The sequence below is a fragment of the Nicotiana tomentosiformis genome, chromosome 4, assembly GCF_000390325.3.
Source record: "Nicotiana tomentosiformis chromosome 4, ASM39032v3, whole genome shotgun sequence".
Classification (NCBI taxonomy): domain Eukaryota; kingdom Viridiplantae; phylum Streptophyta; class Magnoliopsida; order Solanales; family Solanaceae; genus Nicotiana; species Nicotiana tomentosiformis.
Window position 1 is genome coordinate 51,836,588 of NC_090815.1, and position 25,865 is coordinate 51,862,452.

The window sequence follows — 25,865 nt, forward strand, 5'->3', positions numbered from 1 at the left end:
TTGAATATAGAGAAGCAGATGAGGCAAGCTGGAGATATCGCCGGAACTAGGAAAGCGGCTATATATATTCTTCAGCTTTGCTTTGAAGCTCGCTTCAGAATACTTTAAATGAACAAATGTTCTCTTGTCTAAGCACCATGGTCAATCGAAGTACTTATCTATGTTATTAAGTTATTTTTGGCTAGATTTGACCCATTCAGAGGCTGATTCAAGAGGGAAGGGATTTTTGGAGTATTGATTCTCGCACATTTGAGGTAAGTATCTTGCCTGAGCTTGGTTTGAGGGTAATTTCCCTGTTGGCCATGATATTTGTTATGTGTTGGGGGTGACGCACGTGCAAGGTGACGAACGTGTATGCGTACAACGTGGTTATTCATGATCCGGGTAGACTGTAGGCTATTATTGTCACGATCCAAATTTCCCTCCTTAGGATGTCGTGACAGCACCTAGTCTCTAGTCTCTAAGAGTAGGTAAGCCTAACAATTATGCGGAATAACTGAATATAAAGGTAAAATTCAACCTCAACATTTGAAATAAATAAGAATTGCGATTCAAAATAGTTAAAACTCCCAATACCCGGTAGAAATAAGTCAAAAGCTCTAAAGAGAAAATGCTAAGTGTCTCTATACATCAAAGTCTAATGAAAATAAAGAAATCAACATCATAAAGATAGAGGGAGACTCCGAGGTCTGCGGATGCTGGCAGATGTACCTTGAAGTCTCCACGTACGGTCTAGCTCACTAGTACCTGGTCTAGTAAGCAGTACCTGGATCTGCACAAGAAGATGTACAGAAGTGTAGTATGAGTATACCACAACGGTACCCAGTAAGTGCCAAGCCTAACCTCGGTAGAGTAGTGACGAGGTCAGGTCAGGGCCCTACTGGAATAAAAGGGAAACAAGGCAGAAGATATAATAATATAATGAAATGACTGAGAATTGAAACAATGAGAAATTACAGAGAGGTAACAACACAACAAATAAAGGTAACCAACATGGGCGCTCCCGAGGTACCTCCTCGTAGTCCCAAATGTAAATACATAATAGGGGGAGCTCCCGAGGTACCGCATCATAGTCCCAAAAGTAAATATGCAACAGGGGCGCTCCCGAGGTACCGCCTCGTAGTCCTAAAAATAAATACACAACAAGGGAACTTCTGAGGTACCGCCTTGTAGTCCCAAAAGTAAATATGCAATAGGGGCGCTCTCGAGGTACCACCTCGTAGTCCCAAAAGTAAATACAGAACTCATAACCTATGGAACAACGAATTTACAGCAAGGAATCCTATAGTTAAAGACTGAATACAAGATCAAGGAAGCATGTAATTCAACTAAGCATGTTGCACAAATTGCAAGTAAGGGTTAAGACACGTAGACATGCAAAATTAGGCTAAACATCGTGACTATACAGTCTAGAGCAACTCAGTTAAAGAATTAAAAGAAAGCTACTCAGCAAGAACCAGATAATTCAACATATAACCCGAGTACGCACTCGTCACCTTGCATACACGGCCTTCACGTATTGCAAATACCATAACAGTACCAAAACCTAAGGGGAGTTTCCCCCACACAAGGTTAGACAAGTCACTTACCTCAAATCTCACTCAATCAGTCAAATAGAATGCCTTTCCCTCGATTTTCCAACTCCGAATGGCACAAATTCAAATGTTTCCTCTGAAAAACCCTCACAATTTTGCCTCAATCTGAGCTCTCTAGGTTCAAAAATGGAGAACGAAATTAAATCCTCAGACTTGGTCCTTTTCTGCCCAACGATTTCGCTTCTGCGGGCTGTCAGTCACACCTGTGACGCGGCACCTGCGAAAAAACCATCGCAGGTGCGGATTCCACTTATGGCCAGGCATTCCGCTTCTGCGGACCAGGTCTCGCACCTGCGAGCCCGCATCTGCGACGAACCTCCTGCTTCTGCGACCACAGCCCAGGCCAGCCAATCCACTTCTATGATCTTTCTCCGCATCTGCGGACGCACAAATGCGACCCTTACCTTGCGCCTGCGAAATTAGCTGGGCCAGCCAACGACGCTTCTGCGGCCAAATGCTCGTTTCTGCGAGTCCGCTTCTGCGGGACTCTGACCGCATTTGTGGTCTCAGCTGGGCAGTCCAAATTTTGCTTTTGCGTTTCGATGGCCGCTTCTGCGGTTCCGCACCTGCGGCCCAAAATGCGCAGGTGCGATTGCACCAGACACAACAATGCTTCAGCTATGCACCAAGTCCAAACTTTGTTCCGGATTCAAGTTCGAATCACACTTGGGCCCCCCAGGACCCCGTCCGAATATACCAACAAGTCCTAAAACATTATACAAACTTAGTCGAGCCTTTAAATCACATCAAACAACGCTAAAAATATGAATCACACCACAATTCAAGGTTAATGAACTTTAGAACTTCAACCTTCTGCATTCGACGCCGAAACCTATCAGATCAAGTCTGATTGACCTCAAATTTTGCACACAAGTCATAATTGACATTACAGACCTACTCCAACTTCCAAAATCGGAATCCGACCCTGATATCAAAAAATCCACTCCTGGTGAAACTTTCCAAAAATCATTCAATTTTCCAACTTTTGCCAATTAACGCCGAAATGACCTGCGGACCTCCAAATCAACATCAGGACACGCTCCTAAGACCAAAATCACCCTACGGAGCTATAAGAACCGTCGAAACTCCATTTTAGAGTCGTCTTCACACAATTCAAACTATGGTAAATTCCTAGAACTCAAACTTCCAATTTAGGGATTATGGGTCCCATTCCACTCTGAAACTCTCCCGAATTCGACATCAAGCACCCTGGCAAGTCATAAAACCCAAAAATGAAATCGGGGGAGCAATAAATAGGGGTTCAGGGATAATACTCTCAAAATGACCGGCCGTGTCGTTACATCCTCCCCCTCTTAAAACAAACGTTTGTCCTCGAACGAGTATAGAGACATACCTTAAGTGGTGAAAAGATGAGGATAACGGCTGCGCATATCGTGCTCGGTCTCCCAAGTCACCTCCTCGACCGAATGACCCCTCCACTGTACCTTCACTAACGCGATGTTCTTTGACATCAACTTTCGAACCTGCCTGTCCAAAATGGCCACCGGCTCCTCAATATAAAATAGATCTTTATCCAATTGGACTGAGCTGAAATCCAGCACATGAGACGGATCATCGTGATACTTCCAGAGCATGGAAATTTGGAACACAGGATGAGCCACAGAGAGGCTAGGTGGTAGTGCAAGTCTTTAAGCCATCTCTCCAACCCTCTCAAGAATCTCAAAAGGCCCGATATATCTAGAGCTCAACTTGCCCTTCCTCCTGAACCTCATAACACCCTTCATGGGAGAAACTCGGAGCAAGACCCGTTCCCCAACCATGAATGCAACATCGCGAACCTTCCGATCTGCATAACTCTTCTTCTTGGACTGGGCTGTACAAAGTCGATCCTGAATCAATTTAACATTTTCCAAAGCATCCTGAACCAAGTCTGTACCCAATAGCCTAGGCTCGCCCGGCTCAAACCAACCTGCTGGAGACTGGTACTGCCTACCATACAAAGCCTTATACAGTGCCATCTGAATGCTCGACTGATAACTGTTGTTGTAGGAAAACTCCGCAAGTGGCAAGAAATGATCCCAAGCAACCCCAAAATCCATCACACACACGTGAAGCATATCCTCTAATATCTGAATAGTGCGCTTGGACTGTCCGTCCATCTGAGGGTGAAATGCTGTACTCAGCTCCACCCTAGTACCCAACTCATGCTGTACGGCTCTCCAGAACCGCGATGTAAACTGCGTACCCCAGTCAGAGATGATAGATAATGGTACGCCATGAAGCCTGACAATCTCGCGAATGTAAACCTAAGCCAACTATTCTCAAGAGTAAGTAGTAACCACATGAATGAAATGAGCTGACTTGGTCAATCTATCCACAATCACCCAAACTGCATCGAACTTCCTCTGAGTTTGTGGAAACCTAACAACGAAATCCATAGTGATCTGCTCCCATTTCCACTTCAGAATCTCTAGCTTCTGAAGCAATCCACCTGGCCGCTGCTGCTCATACTTCACCTGCTGACAATTTAGGCATCGAGCTACATATTCCACTATGTCCTTCTTCATTCTTCTCCACCAATAATGCTGCCTCAAGTCCTGATACATCTTCGCGGCACCTGGATGAATAGAGTACCGCGAACTATGAGCCTCCTGGAGAATCAACTCACGTAAGCCATCTACATTAGGCACACATAGCCTGCCCTGCATACGTAATACACCGTCATCTCCAATAGTGACTTCCTTGGCATCACCGTGCTGAACCATGTCCTTAAGGACAAACAGATGGGGGTCATCATACTGACGCTCTATGATACGATCATAAAGAGAAGACTGAGAAACCACACAAGCCAAAACCTTGCTCGGCTCGGAAACATCCAATCTGACAAACTAGTTGGCCAAGGCCTGAACATCCAAGGCTAAAGGCCTCTCTGCTACTGGTAGATATGCTAAACTTCCCAAACTCTCCGCCTTGCGACTAAAGGCATCGTCCACCACATTGGCCTTCCCAGGATGATAGAGGATGGTGATATCATAATCCTTAAGCAACTCCAACCACCTCCGCTGCCGCAAGTTAAGATCCTTATATTTAAATAGATGCTGTAGACTCCGGTGATCGGTGTAGACCTCACAAGGGACACCATACAAGTGGTGCTGCCCATATTCAAGGCATGAACAATAGATTGTAACTCGAGGTCGTGGACATGATAGTTCTTCTCATGCACTTTTAGCTGTCTAGACACGTAGGCAATCACCCTATCGTCCTGCATCAACACCGCGACGAGACCAATGCGCGACGCATCACAATACACCGTATAGGACCCCGATCCAGTAGGCAACACTAACACTGGGGCTGTAGTCAAAGCAGTCTTGAGATTTTGAAAGCTCCCCTCACACTCCTCGGTCCACCTGAACGGAGCACCATTCTGGGTCAATCTAGTCATAGGTGCTGCAATAGATGAGAAACTCTCTACAAATCGACGGTAATGCCCCGCCAAGCCAAGAAAACTCCGGATCTCCGTTGCTGAGGACGGTCTAGGCCAACTCTGCACTACTTCAATCTTCTTCGAGTCTACCTTGATCCCCTCACTCGATACTACATAAGCCAAAAATGCAACTGAATCTAGCCAGAATTCACACTTCGAAAATTTTGCATATAACTTCTTTTCTCTCAAGGTCTGAAGCACAATCCTCAGGTGCTGCTCATGATCCTCCCGAGTACACCAGAATGTCGTCAATAAACACAATGATGAAAGAGTCAAGATAGGACTGAAATACACTGTTCATCAAGTGCATGAATGCTGCTGGGGTATTGGTCAGCCCAAAAGACATCATAAGGAACTTGTAATGACCATATCGAGTCCTGATAGCAGTCTTCGAGATATCTGGCTCCTGAATCTTCAACTGATGATAGCCTAAACATAAGTCGATCTTAGAGAACACTCTGGAACCCTGAAGCTGATCAAATAGGTCATCAATACATGGCAATGGATACATGTTCTTCACTGTAACCTTGTTCAACTGGCAATAATCAATACACATTCTCATAGAACCATACTTCTTCTTTACAAACAAGATAGGAGCACCCCAAGGCGATACATTGGGCCAAATGAAGCCATTATCGAGCAACTCTTGCAACTGTTCCTTTAACTCTTTAAACTCTAATGGGGCCATATGATAGGGTGGAATAGAAATGGTTGAGTGTCCGGTAACAAATCAATGCCAAAGTCGATATCTCTGTCAGGCGGCATGCCCGGAAGATCCGCCGAAAATATGTCTAAATAATCCCTCACTACCAGAACTGACTCGATGGTGGGAGTGTCAGCACTAACATCCCTCACATATGCCAAATATGCATCACACCACTTCTCAACCATCCGCCAAGCCTTTAGAAATGAGACAACCCTGTTAGGAACATGATCTAAGATACCTCTCCACTCTAGCCGCGGTAGACCTGGCATAGCCAACGTCACCATCTTGGAGTGACAATCAAGGATAGCTTGATAGGGCGACAACCAGTCCATGCCCAAAATAACATCGAAATCCTCCATATTGAGCAATAATAATTCGGCTCTGGTCTCAAAACCACTAAGAACAATCAAACACGACTGATACACACAATCAACAATAATAGAATCACCTGTGGGTGTAGTCACATAGACATGAGAACACAAAGAATCATGGGATACACCCAAATACAGAGCAAAATAAGATGACACATAGGAATAAGTGGAGCCTGGATCAAATAAGACTAATGCATCTTTATAACAGACCATAACAATACCTGTGATAAGAGAATCAGATGCAACTGCCTCTGTCCTAGCATAAATGGCATAATATCTGGCCTGGCCTCCCCCTCTAGGGCGACCTCAACCTGTCCGACCTCCACCTTGAGCTGGCTGTTCGGGTAGGGTGGTAGATGGTGCTGTAACCATAGCCCGAGGACCCAGTGGAGCACGCGGTGCCTGAGTGGCCTGTGGTGGTGCACCCCTCCAAAGTCTGGGGCAATTCCTCACCATATGATGAGTGTCACCACACTCAAAACAAGCTCTCGGAGGATGTGGCTGCTGTGACTGGCTCAAGCCTGATCGACTAGACTTACCGCTGAAAGCACCCCATGCAGGAGGTGCACTAGACAATAGCGGTGCATAATAAGGAGCCTGTGGCCTAGGAGTGGCCGGAGTACTGCTGGCGGCTGGAAGTGTTGAATGAATAGGGCAACCCATATAGCCCCTACCCTAACGAGCTATAACTGGGGCATGAGTACCTCTATATTTCCAGACTCTTGAGACCTCTTGGCCTCCCTATCCTCTCTCTCCCGAGTCAACATACCCTCCAATCGTATGGCGATCCCCACCACCTGCTGGTATACGATGTTTATCTATAACTCTCAGGCCATGCTAAATCTGATATTGGGGTTAAGCCCCTCAATAAATCGATGAACCTGCTCCCGAATAGTAGCAACCAAGGCTAGTGCATGCCTGGCCAAATCACTGAACTAGACCGCATACTCTGACACGGTCATAGAACCCTGGCGCAACTGCTCAAACTCTGCGCGCCACGCTTCTCTTAGACTCTAGGGGACATACTCCATGAAGAACATATCTGAGAACTGAGCCCAAGTGAGTGAAGCTGCCTCGACCGGACTACCCAAATCATATGCTCGCCACCACTAATAGGCCGCTCCTCTAAGCTGGAATGTAGTGAAAGAAACCCCACTAGACTCCGTAACACCCATAGTGCGGAGGATACGGTGGCACTCCTCAAGAAAACCCTGGGCATCCTCTGATGCCAAGCCACTGAAAGTAGTAGGGTGGTACTTCTTGTACCTATCGAGCGTGTGTTGCTCCCCCTCAGAAACTACTGCCCTAACCTCGGGCTGAACTGGAGCTACCGGCTGTATCGGTATGACCTCAGGAACCTGGTCAACTTGGAGCCGCTGCTCTGGGGTACGGGCGGTGGGAGTCTGTGCTCCTCCCCCAGCCTGAGATGTGGAAGGAGAAAATGGTATCAACCATGCCTAAGCCAACGTGCTGAAAATGCTCAGAAACTGAGCGAGAGTCTCCTGGAGGGCTGGTACAGTAACAAGCATCTCAGGTGCTTGCCCTCCAACTGGAGCTACTAGCGGCTCCTCTGTAGCAGCTCGTGCGAGTGATCTGGCTGCACCACGTGGACGTCCTCGGTCTCTACCCCAGCCCCGGCTTCTCGCAGCTCTTGTAGGGGGTGCGGGTGTTTGGTCATCTGATCCAGCTGTACATGACCTCACCATCTGTGAGAGAATAGAAAGACAAAAATTTAGAATTCGAAGTCAAAATCTGGAAGGATAAGGAATCAAAGAAGTGAAGCTTTTCCTAATAGTTTCATAGCTTCCCGAAGATAAGTACAAATATCTCCGTACCGATCCGCGAGACTCTACTAAACCTGCTTGTGACTCATAACACCTATGAACCTAGTGCTCTGATACCAACTTGTCACGACCTAAATTTCTCGCCGTAGGATGTCGTGACGGAACCTAGTCTCTAACAATTATGCGGAATAACTGAATATAAAGGTAAAACTCAACCTCAACATATGAAATAAATAAGAACTGCGATTCAAAATAGTTACAACTCCCAAAACCCGATAGAAATAAGTCACAAGCTCTAAAGAGAAAATGCTAAGTGTCTCTATACATCAGAGTCTAATGAAAATAAAGAAAGCAACATCATAAAGATAGAGGGGGACTCCGAGGTCTGCAGACGCTGGCAGATATACCTTGAAGTCTCCATGTACAGTCTAGCTCACTAGTATATGGTCTGGTAAGCAGTACCTGGATCTGCACAAAAAGATGTGCAGAAGTGTAGTGTGAATACACCATAATGGTAACCAAGAAAGTGCCAAGCCTAACTTTGGTAGAGTAGTGACGAGGTCAGGTCTGGTCTCTACTGGAATAAAAGGGAAACAAGGCAGAAGATATAATAATATAATGAAATGATTGTGAATTGAAATAATGAGAAATTATAGAGAGGTAACAACATAGCAAATAAAGGTAACCAACATGGGCGCTCCCGAGGTACCGCCTCGTAGTCCCAAATGTAAATACACAACAGGGGGAGCTCCTGAGGTACCGTCTCGTAGTCCCAAAAGTAAATATGCAATAAGGGCGCTCCCGAAGTACCATCTCGTAGTTCCAAAAGTAAATACAGAATAGGGGCACTCCCGAGGTACCGCCTCGTAGTCCCTGCCAAGCCCCGACCTCGGGGAGCGCGACCGGCGCTCAACCGAGATACCCCGGTCAAGCAAGCCTTTACAATACCTTCTACCCAACTCACCCATGAATAAAGAGAAGAATACATTTCATTAATTAGACAGTAAGAGGTCATGCGAATAACACTAGTTGATTTTCATTAGTTACGCCATTAACAAGTCTTCAAAACAGTACATTGTACAATCACAATTAAAGTGGACGTCATGCCTCATCCTCGGAAAGCGCGACCGGCACTCAACCGAGTGAACCCGACCGAGAAAGCCTGTTAGATACTTTCTACCCAATTAACCCATGATCAAGAAAAGACATGATTTCATTAATTATACAGTAGGGATCTCATTCATACAATCCTAAATCATTTCATTTGTCATTGCGCCTTTAAGTCTCAAAATACACATTTCTTATAGTTCAAGTAGAACAAGTGATCAAACACAACATAACTTTTTTAACATTCCCAACACCATGTACAACCCACATAGTGTCTACGGAGCCTCTAAAGATACAAAAGAGTGTAAAGAAGGTGCCGGCAACAAGGCCCCGTCTATACCTCAAAAGTACAACGATATAAACAAAAGATATATTACATAACCCCAGAATGAAATGGGGCTCATCGAGTCCGCTGAGAAGAGGATGCAGTACTATCTGTGATCAACACTGTCTGCTATGTAACCACCTGCATCCATTTAAAGATGCAGTGCCCTCGGCAAAAGGGACGTTAGTACCGTCGAATAGCACTAGTATGTACAGCTAAACACCAACTCAATAGAATGAATAATAATACAAGAGGAACACTCAAGAATTCAATAAGGGCTTCAAATAATAGTAAAACAACAAGTTAAGGATCATATACGTTTTCAAGACAATTTCCATATTATTAGGTTGGGTGACCTTTAGTACCGATATTCCACAATTCACAATACCTCCGTATTCTTACACGGAGTCCGATCTCGGCCCGATCGGCTAGGCCATCTCATTTGAGACATTACCACAATTTCATTATTATTTCTAGCACAGTGCCACCATGTGTGCGGCATGGCATCTGATCACCGCCCGATCGGCTAGGCCATCTCATTTGAGACATCAACCATTTTCACAATTTCATCCACAATACCATCATGTTCTTATACGGAGTCCGATATCGGCCCGATCGGCTAAGCCATCTCATTTGAGACATCAACCATTTTCACTCAGTCATCTCAATTCATATTGCTTTCCCATACTTTCAATACAATGGCACGAGTGGCGCCAATTATAAGGTTATTCTTGGCGCTAGGCCGTATTTCATAATTTCAAGTTCTTTTTCCATATTCCAACATTATTAGTATCAACAACAATAAGGCTTCCCATTCAAGACGTTAAATTCACATATGAGCAATTGGGAGTCTTAGGCACATATAGGCTTTTCATACAGTTTGGCATAACAACCTTTATTTTGATCTTAACATTGCTAGTGCATATTCCATATTTTGAACACATCCTCAAATAACAAGATAACATGATGAAGCATTTAGAATAAGGATTGAACTTACATCCTTCAACACAAACACATTAGAAATCGCCAATTCTATAATGATCAAGGGCTTACTCCAATTACATGAACACCGTGGGATTCGATTTTAAGAAGAAGGGGGTTTAGCCAACATACCTCAATTGAGCTTCTTAAAACTCTAAGATGTTCCGAAATATTAGCCACTTCATCTATTTTTAGCAATATAACAAAATTGAACCAAAATTAGGAAGATGAACATGGTTTTAGCTCATTTGAGCATATTATCAAACACTAGGTGTGCACGAAACGGTTATGTGGTCGCATAATGGCCGCGAAATTGGGCATCAAAAATACCCCAGAAATCTGCCCCACTCTGCAACCAGTCTGTGGTCCCTAGAGTGGTTCTGCGGCCGCAGAAATGGGTACTTCTGCCCAACATTTTCCTTCAACTCCCAGCGCACTGTTCAATCCAAAAAGTTCGAACTGCGCCTACCTTGGCATCACGGAACCCGGGTTTTTAGGAAAAACATTTATGGGGCCTTACAGTGGAAAAAAATGATACGATTACAACATTTTTAGTTTAACCTTCCCAAAAATGGATACAACCCACACTATGTCTGCGGAGTCCGATACACAATTGTGTTTTAGCACGGTGTCCTATCTCAGCCCAACCGGCTAAGCCGTCTCACCCCGAGACATACACTCACCATACCACCATGTGCACGGCATGGCATCCGATATCATCCAGATCGGCTAAGCCGTCTCACCATAATGCCGTGTGAGTCGACATCACATCACATCTCGCTAGAAATAATCTCATCCCATTTAAGGGAAAACATCTCAACACACCAATCTCATCCCATATAAGGGAAAACAGTCTCATCACATTAGCACGGGGATGTACCCCTCAATCACTCCTACACCAGCACGTGTAATTTCGGGGTTAGGTTGTTCTGACCTACCCTTCCTCGGTGGCTAAACGATACTCCCAAGACATTTATTATTAAAAGTATTTACCACTCAATTCATATTCTTTTACATGCCATTAATTTTATTGGCATTATTGGCCATAACACAATATCATTCTTGGCACGATGGCCGCACATCATATTTCATGTTCTCTTCTTTCACTTTCAAATATCATCATGGATAATCAACAACAAGGCCTTTCTAATTAAGACTTTAAACACATGTTTGAGCAATTTAGGGTCTTAGGCACATGTGATTTCTTACACAATTGACATGATAACTTTCATTAGAATCACGCTTTTAAATCATAACGTAATAACACATAGACCACACTTAAACCACATTCTCAACAGTGACTAAACATAACAAGAGTCTTTGGAATACATATTGAACGCATATTTATTTTGACACAAGGCTTATTTGGAATAATCAATTTATAATGAGCATCACGGGACTTACAAGGATATTGTGGGGTTCAATTCTAAGAGAAGGGTTTAGCCAACATACCTCGCTTTGAGCTTTCCTTAATTCACTACACAGTTTCGGAATCCTAGCAACTTTGATCTATTTAGAGATATAGCAAAATTAAACACAAATTAGGAAGGAGTTCATAGTTCCAGCTCACTTGAGCATTTTATCAAACATTAGGTGTGCATTAAGGCTTCAAGGTCCTCCTATGGTGGATTCTTTCATCCCACTACCCAAAGTTTACCCAAATGAGATCAACAATCTTCCCACTACCCTTGATGGTATATGCATTTAAAATAAACAACTCCCACACCTAAGAATTGCTTGGTTATTACCTATTTTCAGTAAAATCATGAAATTGAGGGCTAGGGAGTAGAACCTTACCTCTAGGATGAAGACTTAGTGAATTTTCTTGTGAATTCTTCAACTTGGAGCAAGAGTTAATGATCAATAATCTTAGGAACTTCCCCTCTCACTCTATGGTAATCCCTCTCTCTAGGAATATCAGATTTTTTCTTCAAAAGTGACCCTTTGCCTTAATATATCGAAATAGGATCGGGTCAAAAATGAGAAAAACTAAAGCCCCGATGCAGACTTGCGGTTGCATATGCGACCACATAACGCTTCTGCGGTCCGCAAAATGGACCGCATAATGTCCCTCCGGAACTGGGCACCCCTGCCTCACTTTGCGACCGGTCTGCAGTCCGCAAACCCATTCTGCAGTCGCATAATGCGCCGCTGAACGTTCCTCCGAAATTGTTTTATGCTGGATCTGCGAGGGGTTATGCGGCCCGCAAAATGATTATGCGGCCGCATAATGGACCGCATAATGGTTCGAAAATTTTGCCCAAATTTTTGCCTCGATTTGCGGTAGATATGCGGTCCACAGATCAGTTCTGCGGCCGTAGAATGGACCGCGGAAAATGCCCTGTGTTTCAAAATTTTTTCTTCAACTCCCCAACGCACTTCTCCCTACAATCGTCAACACATAAGCCTACTTCGGCACCACAAAACCCTGGGTTTTAGGTAAAAGTTTGCGGGGCCTTACATCCTCCCCCGTTTAAGATCATTCCTCCTCGAATGAGGGCCAAAATCCTCCATTAGCAACCAATGTAACTCAGCTGCTATAACACACCAACAATTCCAACTTTTGACTAACTCCCCAAATTTCCAAACTTTTTGCCAGAGTTTCCCCTGTAACTGGGCCTATCCACATGTCAGAGAATCCCAGAAACCAACCCTAACAACATATACATGAACCAATGATGTAACATAACATATAAACAACGGCAACCATGGCCTCACGAGCAGTATATCACCAAAATGGTACACCCTTAACATTAACTATACAAATGATACATAATTCATAGAAGGTAAACTCTTAGCATTTTCATAGAACACAACTTTATAAATACATGACTATTCAAACAAATGAGGGTACTTCTTCTTCATTTCTTCCTCGGCCTCCCAGGTGACAGCGGGTGCACTAAAGACATCTCTGGAGGTAGTTTTAGCCTGTAAGCCACCTGACCAATCCTCTGAGTGATTCTGTACAGTCCGACATACCTTGGACTCAATTTCCCTTTCTTACCGAACCGCATTATACCCTTCATAGGGGAAACCTTCAAGAATACCCAATCATCTTCTTTGAACTCCAAATCCCTACGACGGACATCTGAATAGGATTTCTGATGACTCTGAGCAGTTTTCAACCGTTCTATAATGATCTTAACCTTTTTCATAGCCTGATGCGTCTGGCCCTATCAACTCCACTTCCCCAATATCGAACCACCCAATAGGAGATATACATCTCCTACCATATAAAGCCTCGAACGGTGCCATCCAAATGCTAGCATGATAACTGTTGTTGTAGGCAAACTCTATGAGCGAAAAATAATCATCCCAACTACCTTTGAAGTCAAGAACACAAGCGCGCAACCTATCCTCGAGCGTCTGAATAGTTCGCTCTGCCTGCCCGTCAGTCTGCGAGTGAAAGGCTGTACTAAGATTCGCCTGAGTACCCAAACCTTACTGAAGATTCTTCCAAAAATTATCCATGAACTTTGCCCCTCGATCTGAGATAATAGAAACTGGAGTACCATGCAACCTGACTATTTCCTTGATATACAATTGAGCATATTGTTCTGCTGTGTCGGTAGCCTTAACAGGTAAGAAATGTGCTGATTTTATGAGTCGGTCCACAATTACCCAAATCGAGTCTAACTTGCGAGGCATGTGAGGTAGTCCAATAACAAAGTCCATATTTATCATCTCCCACTTCCACATTAGAATTTCTATGTTCTGTGCCAACCTACGGGGCATTTGGTGCTCGGCCTTCACTTGCTAACAATTTGGACATCTTGACACAAAGTCCGCTACATTCATATTCATGTCATTCTACCAGTAGACTTCCCTAAGATCATGATACATCTTTGTAGAGCCCGGGTGCCCGGAGTATCTAGAAGTGTGAGCCTCAGTCATGATTCTTTCCCGGAGAGCATCCACATTTGGAACACATAGTCGCCCTTGGTACCTTAGTGTACCATCATCCATGCCAAGAGAAAAGTCCATGGTCTTATGTTTATGAATCCCCCCTTCAATTATAACAACAATGCGTCATTGAACTGCTTTTCCTTGACTTCCACAACAAGCGATGATTCAGCTCTACTTTGCACAATCACCCCTCCTTCACTAGAATCCGCAAGACGAACTCCCAAATTAGCCAACCGATGAATCTCCTTGGCCAACGACCTTTGATATTCCTCCAAGTGAGTCAAACTACCTATAGATTTCCGGCTAAGAGCATCCTCCACAACATTAGCCTTCCCCGGATGATATAGGATATCGATGTCGTAATCCTTGAGTAACTCAAGCCACCTTCTCTGCCTCAAATTCAATTCCTTATGTTTGAAAATATATTGAAGACTCTTATAGTCCGTGAATATATTCACATAGACCCCATACAAATAATGATGCCAAATCTTCAATGCAAATACCACCGCCGCAAGCTCTAAGTCATATGTTGGATAGTTCTTTTCATGATTCTTGAGTTGCCTAGAAGCATAAGCTATAACTTTGACATGTTGCATTAATACACACCCAAGTCCGATTCTTGAAGCATCACAATATACCACAAACCCACCTGTACCCTCTGGTAGGGTCAACACTGGTGCCGTAGTTAATCTTGATTTAAACTCTTGGAAGCTCCTTTCACAAACATCTGACCATTGGAACTTAACTGCCTTCTGCGTTAATTTAGTCAACGGAGAGGCGAGAGTAGAAAACCCCTCCACAAACTTCCTGTAATATCCAGTTAAGCCCAAGAAACTGCGAATCTATGTTGGGGTAGTAGGTCTAGGCTAATTCTTCACAGCTACAATCTTCTGAGGATCAACCTCAATTCCTTCTCTAGAGACAACATGACCCAAGAATGTGATAGATTCAAGCCAAAATTCACATTTCGAAAACCTCGCATATAACTAGTGCTGATATAGGGTCTGCAAAACTGCCCTGAGATGATTGGCATGGTCCTCTCGACTTTGCGAATATACAAGGATATCGTCAATAAACACTATCACGAAGGAGTTAAGAAAAGGTTTGAAGACTTGATTCATAAGATCCATGAAAGTTGCGGGGGCATTTGTTAACCCAAAAGACATTACCAAGAATTTGAAGTGCCCATACCGGGTCCTGAAAGTTATTTTCGGAATATCCTGCTCCCTGATCTTCAACTGGTGATACCAGAATCTTAAATTGTTCTTGGAGAAGTACTTAGCACCCCGCAATTGATCAAACAAGTCATCTATCCTTGGCAGTGGGTACTTTTTTTTGATTGTAACCTTGTTGAGCTGCCAATAGTCAATACACATTCTTAGCAACCACCTTTTTTCTTACAAATAGAACTGGTGCTCCCCGAGGAGACACACTCGGCCGGATGAAACCCTTCTCTAACAAATCCTTCAATTGTTTTTTAGCTCCTTCAATTCTGCTGGTGCCATCCTGTAGGGCGAAATAGATATAAGCTGCATGCCTGGCATCACAACAATCCCAAAATCAATCTCCCTATTTGGCGGGATCCCAGGGAGCTCATCCAGAAAGACCTCCGAAAATTCATTCACAACAGGCACAGACTCAAGCGTAGGTGCCTCAACATCGGTGTCCGTAACCCGGACCAAATGGTAGATACACCCTTTGTTAATCATCTTCATGGCCTTAAGGTAAGAAATAAACCTACCCTTTGGCACCACATCACCCCCCTTCCATTCAATCATTGACTCATTTGGAAATTCAAACCTAACGATTTTGGTTCGATAGTCAAGCTTGGCAAAACATGAATAAAGCCAATCCATTGCCATTATTACATCAGTATCAACCATCCTCAATTCAATGAGATCGGCCATGGTGTCCCGACCATCCCTAGAAACTCGCGCGGCCACAATAGACTCACCAACTTGAGTAGATACAAAGAACGGCTCATGGAGCTGTTCCGGTTCTATCCCAAATCCCATAGAAACATAGGGAGTGAAATAGGATAAAGTGGAACCGGGATCAATAGGAGCATACACATCATGAGATTAGATAGTCAATATACCGGTGACAACATCTGGAGAAGACTCTGAACTCTGGCGACCCCTCATAGCATAGAAACGGCTAGGTCCTCCTGAACTCTATATGCCACCCCTAGCTGCACCACGCCCTGCGGGTGCTGGGGTGCCTCGAGTTGGAGGAGGTGTTGCAGATGTAGTAGCTGCAGAACTGGCTGGCTGTGCTGTACCCCTACCCATGCTCTGGTGAGACGAACGACAATCCCTCTAAATGTGACCCCTCATACCACACCGTAACATATGGGTTGGTCCATGAAGCAGGCCCCAAAGTGCATCTTCCTGCACCTAGGGCACGGGGGCCTCCGCTGTTGTTGAAATATCCTACCAGACCGACCCTGCTGGTAGGATCCCCTATTGCCCTGGCTGGGCCTAAACCGGCTCACCTACTGCTGACTGGGCCCCGATGGTGGTGCACTGACTGAAGAGTGAGAAAAAGCCTGGGATGGCCCTAATGACCCATCCTTGAATGCTGACCTACCACCACCACCACCACCACTAGAAGAACTACCAAAGTTGCCCGCAGACCGGGCCTTGCTGCTGTTCTCATGCTTCATTCTATTCTTCAATTTACGGGTCTTTGTGTCTTGAGAAAATGCAACCATCTTACTATAGTTCATATCAAAATTCAAGGCGGCTGTAGCAGCCTCATTAATAACCAAGAAGCTAAGGCCCTGCACAAACTGGTGCACTCTAGCCTCCAGAGTTGGCATCATATAGATGGCATATTTGGCCAGGCGCGAAAATCTCATATGATACTCCCACACACTCGTGCTACCTTATTTCAGGCTCTCAAACTCTTCGGCACAGACTGCCTTAGTCTCGGCAGGAAAGAAATGATCAGTAAAAGCATCGACAAACTCACTCCACCTCGCCAGAGGGCTCCCCTCCTCACGGGAGTCCTCCCACATCTCAAACCAAGAATAGGACACCCCTTTTAGGCGGTAGGAGGCCAACTCTGCTCCCTCCGTCTTAGTAGCACGCATAACCCGTAGGGTCTTATGCATCTCGTCAATAAAATACTGGGGGTCCTCCTCAGGATCAGTACCTTTGAACACTGGAGGGTCCAACTGGAGAAATCTGTTCACCTTGGAACTAGCGGAATCCCCTATCTGACTAGAAGAAGTGGGTGCAACATTTGATCTCTGGGCCTGGGAAGCCACTATCTAAGCCAACATCTGTATGGCTTTCCTAAGGTCCCCATCAGATACACCGAGACTGGAAGCTGGGGCTGGAGGTGGAACTGGAATATTAGTTGGAGGGATCATTGCATCCTCAGTAGGTGCAGGAACTGGTGTGTCTGATCAGGTGTAGTGGAATCAGGCAGTGTAGTTGTCGGGGGAATGTTCTCACCCCTCGGGTGCTCACCCGCATCATCAAGTAAAGGATCAACTTCCACTCCTGGGGTGGCATTGGCTCCTTGGCCGGTTCTTGCTTTCTTCATAGGCACCATATACTAAAAATTAGAGCAATGCACGAGTTAAAGGAGGAACAATCTTACAATTAGCTTTATCGCACGATCTAGAACATCAAAGAAGGGTATTATTCCTAAATGCCCAAGTAGCCTCCTAATTATAGATGTGGTCGACAACACACCGATAAGAAGGATGCTACTAGACACGGCTCCGATACATCCTAGGACACCTTAGAACCTAAGGCTCTAATACCAAGTTTGTCACGCCCCGACCTCAGGGAGCGCGACTGACGCTCAACCGAGATACCCCGGTCAAGCAAGTCTTTACAATACCTTCTACCCAACTCACCCATGAATAAAAAGAAGAATACATTTCATTAATTAGATAGTAAGAGGTCATGCGAATAACACCAGTTCATTTCCATTAGTTACGTCATTAACAAGTCTCCAAAATAGTACATTGTACAATCATAGTTAAAGTGGAACAAATGATACGATTACAACATTTTTAGTTTAAACTTCCCAAAAATAGATACAACCCATACTATGTCTACGGAGCCTCTAACAGGAAAAAAAGAGTGCTATGACAGTGCCGACAACAAGGCCCCGACTATACCTCAAAACGCTATGTACGAAGGATAAGAGATACAGGACCCCGAAATGAAGTGGGGTTCACCAGATCAGCTGAGGAGACGGTGTGCTGCTATCACTGATCAATACCACCTACTATGGAACCACCTGCATCCATTAAAGATGCAACGTCCCCAGCAGAAAGGACGTTAGTACATATGGAATAGTACTAGTATATAAAACTAAACACCCTATCAATAGAACGAGTAACAGTAAACGAAGAATAAAACATGAAATCAATAATATACTCAAATAGTATCAAGGTGTCAAGTTAGGGGAAAGGTAAATTTCCAGTAAGTTTTAGTAACTTAAGTTGGGAGATCTTTAGCACCGATACACCACCATGTTTTAGCAAGGAGTCCGATATCTCAGGCCGATCGGCTAAGCCATCTCACCCTGAGACATACACTCACAATACCACCATGTGCGCGGCATGGCGTCCGATCTCATCCTGATCGGCTAAGCCGTCTTACCACAATGCCGTGTGGGTCGACATCACATCACTTCTCGCTAACAATAATCTCATCCCATTTAAGGGGAAACATCTCAACACACCAATCTCATCCCATATAAGGGGAAACAGTCTCATCACATTAGCACGAGGATGTACCCCTCAATCACTCCTACATTGGCACGTATAGTTTCAGGGTTAGGTTATTCTGACCTACCCTTCCTCGGTGTCTAAGCAATACTCTCAAGGCATTAATATTAAAAGGATTTACCACTCATTTCGTAATCTTTTTCATATCATTCGTTTCATTGGCACCAATGGAAATTTACCTTTCCCCTAACTTGACACCTTGACACTATTTGAGTGTTTTATTGATTTCATGTTTTATTCTCCGTTTACCATTGCTCGTTCTATTGAGAGGGTGTTTAGTTTTGCATACTAGTACTATTCCATATGTACTAACATCCCTTTTACCGGGGGCACTGTATCTTTAATGGATGCAGGTGGTTCCATAGCAGGTGGTATTGATCAGTGATAGCAGCACACCCTCTCCTCAGCTGATTTGGTGAGCCCTACTTCATTTCGGGGTCCTGTATCTTTTATCCTTTGTACATAGCATTTTGAGGTATAGCCGGGGCCTTGTTGCCGGCACTGTCATAGCACTCTTGTGTTCCTGTTAGAGGCTTCGTAGACATAGTGTGGGTTGTTTATGTTTTTGCGAAGGTTAAACTAAGAATGTTGTAATTGTATCATATGTTCCACTTTAACTATGACTGTACAACGTACTGTTTTGAAGACTTGTTAATGACATAACTAATGGAAATGAACTGGTGTTGTTCAAATAACTTCTTACTGACTAATTAATGAAATGCATTCTTCTCTTTATTTGTGGGTGAGTTGGGTAGACAGCACTGTGCAGGCTTGCTCGACCAGGGTAACTCTGTTGAGCGCTGGTCGCGCTCCTCGAGGTCGGGGCTTGACACCTAACAACATATACATGAACTAATGATGTAAGATAACATAAAAACAACGGCAACCGTGGCCTCACGAGCATTATATCACCAAAAAGGTACACCCTTAACATCCACTTTACAAATGATACATAACTCATAGAAGGTAAACTCTTAGCATTTTCATAGAACACAACTTTACAAATACATGACTTTTCAAACAAATGAGGGTACTTCTTCTTTATTTCTTCCTCAGCCTCCTAGGTGGCCTCTTCAACCTGCTGGTTCAGCCATAACACTTTCACGGAGGCAATTTCTTTATTTCTCAGCTTACGGACGTGCCTATCAAGAATGGCAACTAGAATTTCTTCATAAGTCAATTCTTCATTAACCTCAAGAGTCTCAACCGGAACAATAAACGACGGATCTCCAACCACTATCTTCAACATGGATACGTGGAACACCGGGTGCACTAAAGACATCTCTAGAGGTAGTTCTAGCCTGTAAGCCACCTAACCAATCCTCTGAGTGATTCTGTACGGTCCGACATACCTCGGACCCAATTTCCCTTTCCTACCGAACCGCATTATACCCTTCATAGGGGAAACCATCAAGAATATTCAATCATCTTCTTTGAACTCCAAATCCTTATGATGAATATCTTAATAGGATTTCTGACGACTCTCAGAAGTTTTCAACCATTCTGTAATGATCTTAACCTTTCCCATAGCCTGATGCATGAGGTCTGGCCCTATCAACTCCGCTTCCCCAATCTCAAACCACCCAATGGGAGATCTACATCTCCAACCATATAAAGCCTCGAACAATGCCATTTGAATGCTAGCATGATAGTTGTTATTATAGGCAAACTCTATGAGCGGCAAATGATCATCCCAACTACCTTTGAAGTCAAGAACACAAGCGTGCAACATATCTTCGAGCGTCTGAATAGTCCGCTTTGCGTGCCCGTCAGTCTGCGGGTGAAAGGATGTATTAATTCACCTGAGTACCCAAACCTTGCTGAAACTTCTTCCAAATTTTATCCATGATCTGTGCCCCTAGATCTGAGATAATGGAAACTGGAGTGCCATGCAACCTGACTATTTCCTTGATATACAACTGAGCATACTGTTATGCTGTGTCGGTAGCCTTAACAGGTAAGAAGTGTGTTGATTTCGGGAGTCGGTCCATAATTACCCAAATCGAGTCGAACCTGCGAGGCGTGCGAGGTAGTCCCACAACAAAGTCCATATTGATCATCTCCCACTTCCACATTGGAATTTCTATGTTCTGTGCCAACCCACTGGGCCTTTGGTGCTCGGTCTTCACTTGCTGACAATTTGGACATCTTGCCACAAAGTCCGCTACATTCCTCTTCATGTCATTCCACCAGTAGACTTCCCTAAGATCATGATACATCTTTGTAGAGCCCGGGTGCACGAAGTACTTAGAAGTGTGAGCCTCGGTCATGATTCTTTCCCGGAGACCATCCACATTTGGAACACATAGTTGCCCTTGGTACCTTAGTGTACCATCATCCATGCCAAGAGAAAAGGCCATGGTCTTATGTTTATGAATCCTCTCCTTCAATTGTACCAACAATGGGTCGTTGTACTGCTTTACCTTGACTTCCACAACAAGCGATGATTCAGCCCTGTTTTGCACAATCACCCTTCCTTCACTAGAATCTGCAAGACGAACTCCCAAACTAGCCAACCGATGAATCTCCTTGGCCAACGGCCTTTGATATGCCTCCAAGTGAGCCAAACTACCCATAGATTTCCGACTAAGGGCATCCACCACAACATTAGCCTTCCCCGGATGATATAGGATATCAATGTCAAAATCCTTGAGTAACTCAAGCCACCTTCTCTGCCTCAGATTCAATTCCTTATGTTTGAAAATATATTGAAGACTTTTATGGTCCGTGAATAAATCCACATGGACCCCATACAGATAATGACGCCAAATCTTCAATGCAAATACCACCACCGCAAGTTCTAAGTCATGTGTTGGATAGTTATTTTCATGATTCTTGAGTTGCATAGAAGCATAAGCTATAACCTTGCCATGTTGCATTAATACACACCCAAGTCCGATTCTTGAAGCATCACAATATACCACAAACCCACTTGTACCCTCTGGTAGGGTCAACACTAGTGCCGTAGTTAATCTTGATTTAAACTGTTGGAAGCTCCTTTCACAAACATCTGACCATTGGAACTTAACTGCCTTCTGCGTCAATTTAGTCAACGGAGAGGCGAGAGTAGAGAACCCCTCCACAAACTTCCTGTAATATCCAGTTAAGCCCAAGAAACTGTGAATCTATGTTGGGGTAGTAGGTCTAGGCCAATTCTTCACAGCTACAATCTTCTGAGGATCAACCTCAATTCTTTCTCTAAAGACAACATGACCCAAGAATGTGACAGATTCAAGCCAAAATTCACATTTCAAAAACCTCGCATATAACTAGTGCTGATACAGGGTCTGCAAAACTGCCCTGAGATGATTGATGGTCCTCTTGACTTTGCGAATATACAAGGATATCGTCAATAAACACTATCACGAAGGAGTCAAGAAAAGGTTTGAAGACTCGATTCATAAGATCCATGAAAGTTGCGGGGGCCTAACAGTCCCAAAAGTAAATATGCAACAGGGGCTCTCCCGAGGTACCGCCTGGTAGTCCCAAAAGTAAATACACAACTCGTAACCTATGGAACAACGAATTTACAGCAAGGAATCCTACAGTTAAAGACTGAATACAAGATCAAGGAAGCAGGTAATTCAACTAAGCATGTTGCAAAAATTGCAAGTAAAAGTTAAGACACGTAGACATGCGACATTAGGCTAAAAATGGTGACTACACAGGCTAGAGCAACTCAGTTAAGGAATTAAAAGAAAGTTACTCAGCAAGAACCAAATGTTTCAACATATAACTCGAGTACGCACTCGACACCTTGCGTACACTGCCTTCACGTATTGAAAATACCATAATAGTACCAAAACCTCAGGGGAGTTTCCCCCACACAAGGTTAGACAAGTCACTTACCTCAAATCTCGCTCAATAAGTCAAATAGAATGCCTTTCCCTCGATTTTCCAACTCCGAACGGCTCAAATCCAAAAGTTTCCTCTGAAAGACCCTAAAAAATTTTCCTCAATCCGAGCTCTCTAGGTTTAAAAATGGAGAATGAAATCAAACCTTCGGACTTGGACCTTTTTTGCCCAGCGATTTTTCTTCAGAGGGCTCTCAGTTGCACCTGCGGAAAAACCATCGCAGGTGCGGATTCCACTTATGGCCAGGCTTTCCGCTTCTGCGGACCAGGGCTCGCACCTGCGTGCCCGCATCTGCGATGAACCTCCCGCTTCTGCGACCATAGACCAGGCCAGCCCATCCGCTTCTGCGATTTTCCTCTGCATCTGTGGACGCGCTGATGCAACCCTTACCTCGCACCTGCGATCCCAGCTGGACCAAACCAACGTCGCTTCTGCGGCCAAATGCTCACTTCTGCGCGTCCGCTTTTGCGGGACTCTGACCGCATCTGTGGTCTCAGCTGGGCAATCCAAATTTTGCTTATGCTGATCGATGGCCACTTCTGCGGTGCCGCACCTACGACCCAAAATGTGCAGGTGCGATTGCACCAGACACAACAATGCTTTAGCTATGCACCAAGTCCAAATTTTGTTCCGGATTCAAGTCCGAATCACACCCGGGGCCCTTGTGACCCCGTACAAATATACCAACAAGTACTAAAACATTATATGGACTTAGTCGAGCCTTTAAATCACATCAAACAATGCTAAAAATACGAATCGCACCCCAATTCAAGCTTAATGAACTTTAGAACTTCAAACTTCTACATTCGATGCCGAAACCTATCAAATCAAGTCCGATTGACCTCAAATTTTGTACACAAGTCATAATTGATATTATGGACCTACTCCAACTTCCGGAATTAAAATCCGACCCCGATATCAAAAAATCCACTCCCGGTCAATCTTTCCAAAAATCATCCAATTTTCCAACTTTCGCTAACTAATGCCGAAATGACCTACAGAACTCCAAATCAACATACGGACACGCTCTTTAGACCAAAATTACCCTACAGAGCTATAGGAACCGTCAAAACTCCATTTTGAAGTCGTCTTCACACAATCCAAACTACGGTAAATTCCTAGCACTCAAACTTCCAATTTAGGGACTATGGGTCCCATTCCACTCCGAAACTCTCCTGAATCTGACACCAAGCACCCCGGCAAGTCACAAAACCCAAAAATGAAATTGGGGGAGAAGTAAATAGGGGTTCGGGGCTAATACTCTCAAAATGACCGGTCGGATCGTTGCAATTATATTCCTTATTTTACCATCATGCCTTTTTGATACCATGTTTCCTCCACATATATGAATACATGAGCTATTATTCATGCTAGAAATCATGTTATGCTATGTGCTTATCTGTTTGAGACATTATAGGGCAATATTTTGCTATATTGAGTTGTTTGCCTTAACTGTAGTTATATTTTCAGTCATGATATTGTATCCGCGTATTATATCTATGTCTCAGTGCGCTCTTTATATGTCATCTCACATGTTGTTGGTGTCCTTATTTATGTGACACAAGTTTGAGTTGATTTATGGTATGTTGTTATACTCTTTACAGTATTTTGATTATGGTACTGTGATGGGTTGGCATATTGAGACTTAAGGAGATTAATGATTGATCTTGGGCCTTAGAGCCATGTTGATATTTGATAGTGAGGTGACTCGTGCGTCAGGCTCCATATTGGATTGAGTGGTATTGATAGTAAGGTGACGCAACCATGCCCCATATGGGCTGAGTGATATTGATCATTAACTTCTGATCCGATCGGCGCTTAGACTAGGATTCGCCCCTCCGGAGTCAGGTATTAACCAGTGGGTGCAGGCATATGAGATATGCTTGGTGAGAGACTTATGTCAGGCACACGTATAGTGCTGAGTGAGTGTGTGTGTATGTGTGTGATGATTGAGGGGGTACTTTTATCAGGCACTATACATGTGTTGAGATTTGGTATACTTGATGATTAAATTGCGATATTATTGATTTTGGGCATGTAAACTTGTCATGCAGGCATAGGGTTTCATCTTTCTCATGCTAACTATTACTTGATGTCTCTATTTCATGTTTAAATCTTGGAATCATAGTTTAAATTGATAATCCATGTTTGGGTAATTTCTATGGAATAATTGATGTCTTGACTGATATAGTTGAAAATCATGCTTATTTCTCCTCTCTTTATGATAAAGTTGAACTAGATATTACTTGATCTACTTTTCCTTTTATAGTTCTTATGATGTTATTTGTGTTGGCTATAGAAAATAAGCAATGGACCTTGCCAAGCGCGTCACTGCTTTCAACCAGAGGTTAGGATTATTACTTATTGAGTAAATAGGGTCGGTTGTACTCATACTACACTCTGCACTTCATATGCAGATCCAAGTGTTGCTGATAGAGGTGATTGCTAGAGGGTGGCATCTGTACCTATTGGAGATTTTGAGGTAGCACTGATGTTCTGTTCGTAGGCCTTGAAGTCCCCTTTTTTAGTTCATGCTATTACTGTTTAGTCTATCAGACAGTACTATATTTTGGTCAAGACTCTATATTTAAATTTTGTAAATCTCATGCACTTGATGATACAAGATTTTGGGATGGATTTCAGTCATGTTGTTATTATTGACTTAAGTTATTTATACTATTTCGCTTCTGAGACTATTTAATTCCATTATTGAAATTTATTTCTGTATATTGGTTGTTAGCTTGCCTAGAAGGTAGTGTTAGGCTCCATCACGGATCCGATGGAATTTTGGGTCGTAATAAGTTGGTATCAGAGCACTAGGTTTCTTAAATCACATGAGTCATGAGCGAGTCTAGTAGAGTCTTATGGATCGGTACGTAGACGTCTGTACTTATCTTTGAGAGGCTACAGGGTTGTTAGGAAAACTTATCTTTCTTTCATTCTCTATTATGTGGATTTGTTTATTCCTAAGTTTCAATCTTTTCTCTTCTATTCTCTCACAAATTTCGTCTGGTGCAATTGAGCAGGTGCCGGTACC

The 25,865-nt window shown here is 43.8% G+C and overlaps 1 long non-coding RNA gene across 1 annotated transcript; it reads left to right on the top strand.

Annotated features, from left to right (window-relative positions):
- Positions 1-218: 218 nt before the first annotated feature.
- On the top strand, positions 219-25,311 carry LOC117275926 (uncharacterized). Its single transcript, XR_004506156.2, has 2 exons — positions 219-254; positions 25,246-25,311. It is a non-coding gene; the product is annotated as an uncharacterized lncRNA (long non-coding RNA).
- The last annotated feature ends 554 nt before the right edge of the window (positions 25,312-25,865 follow it).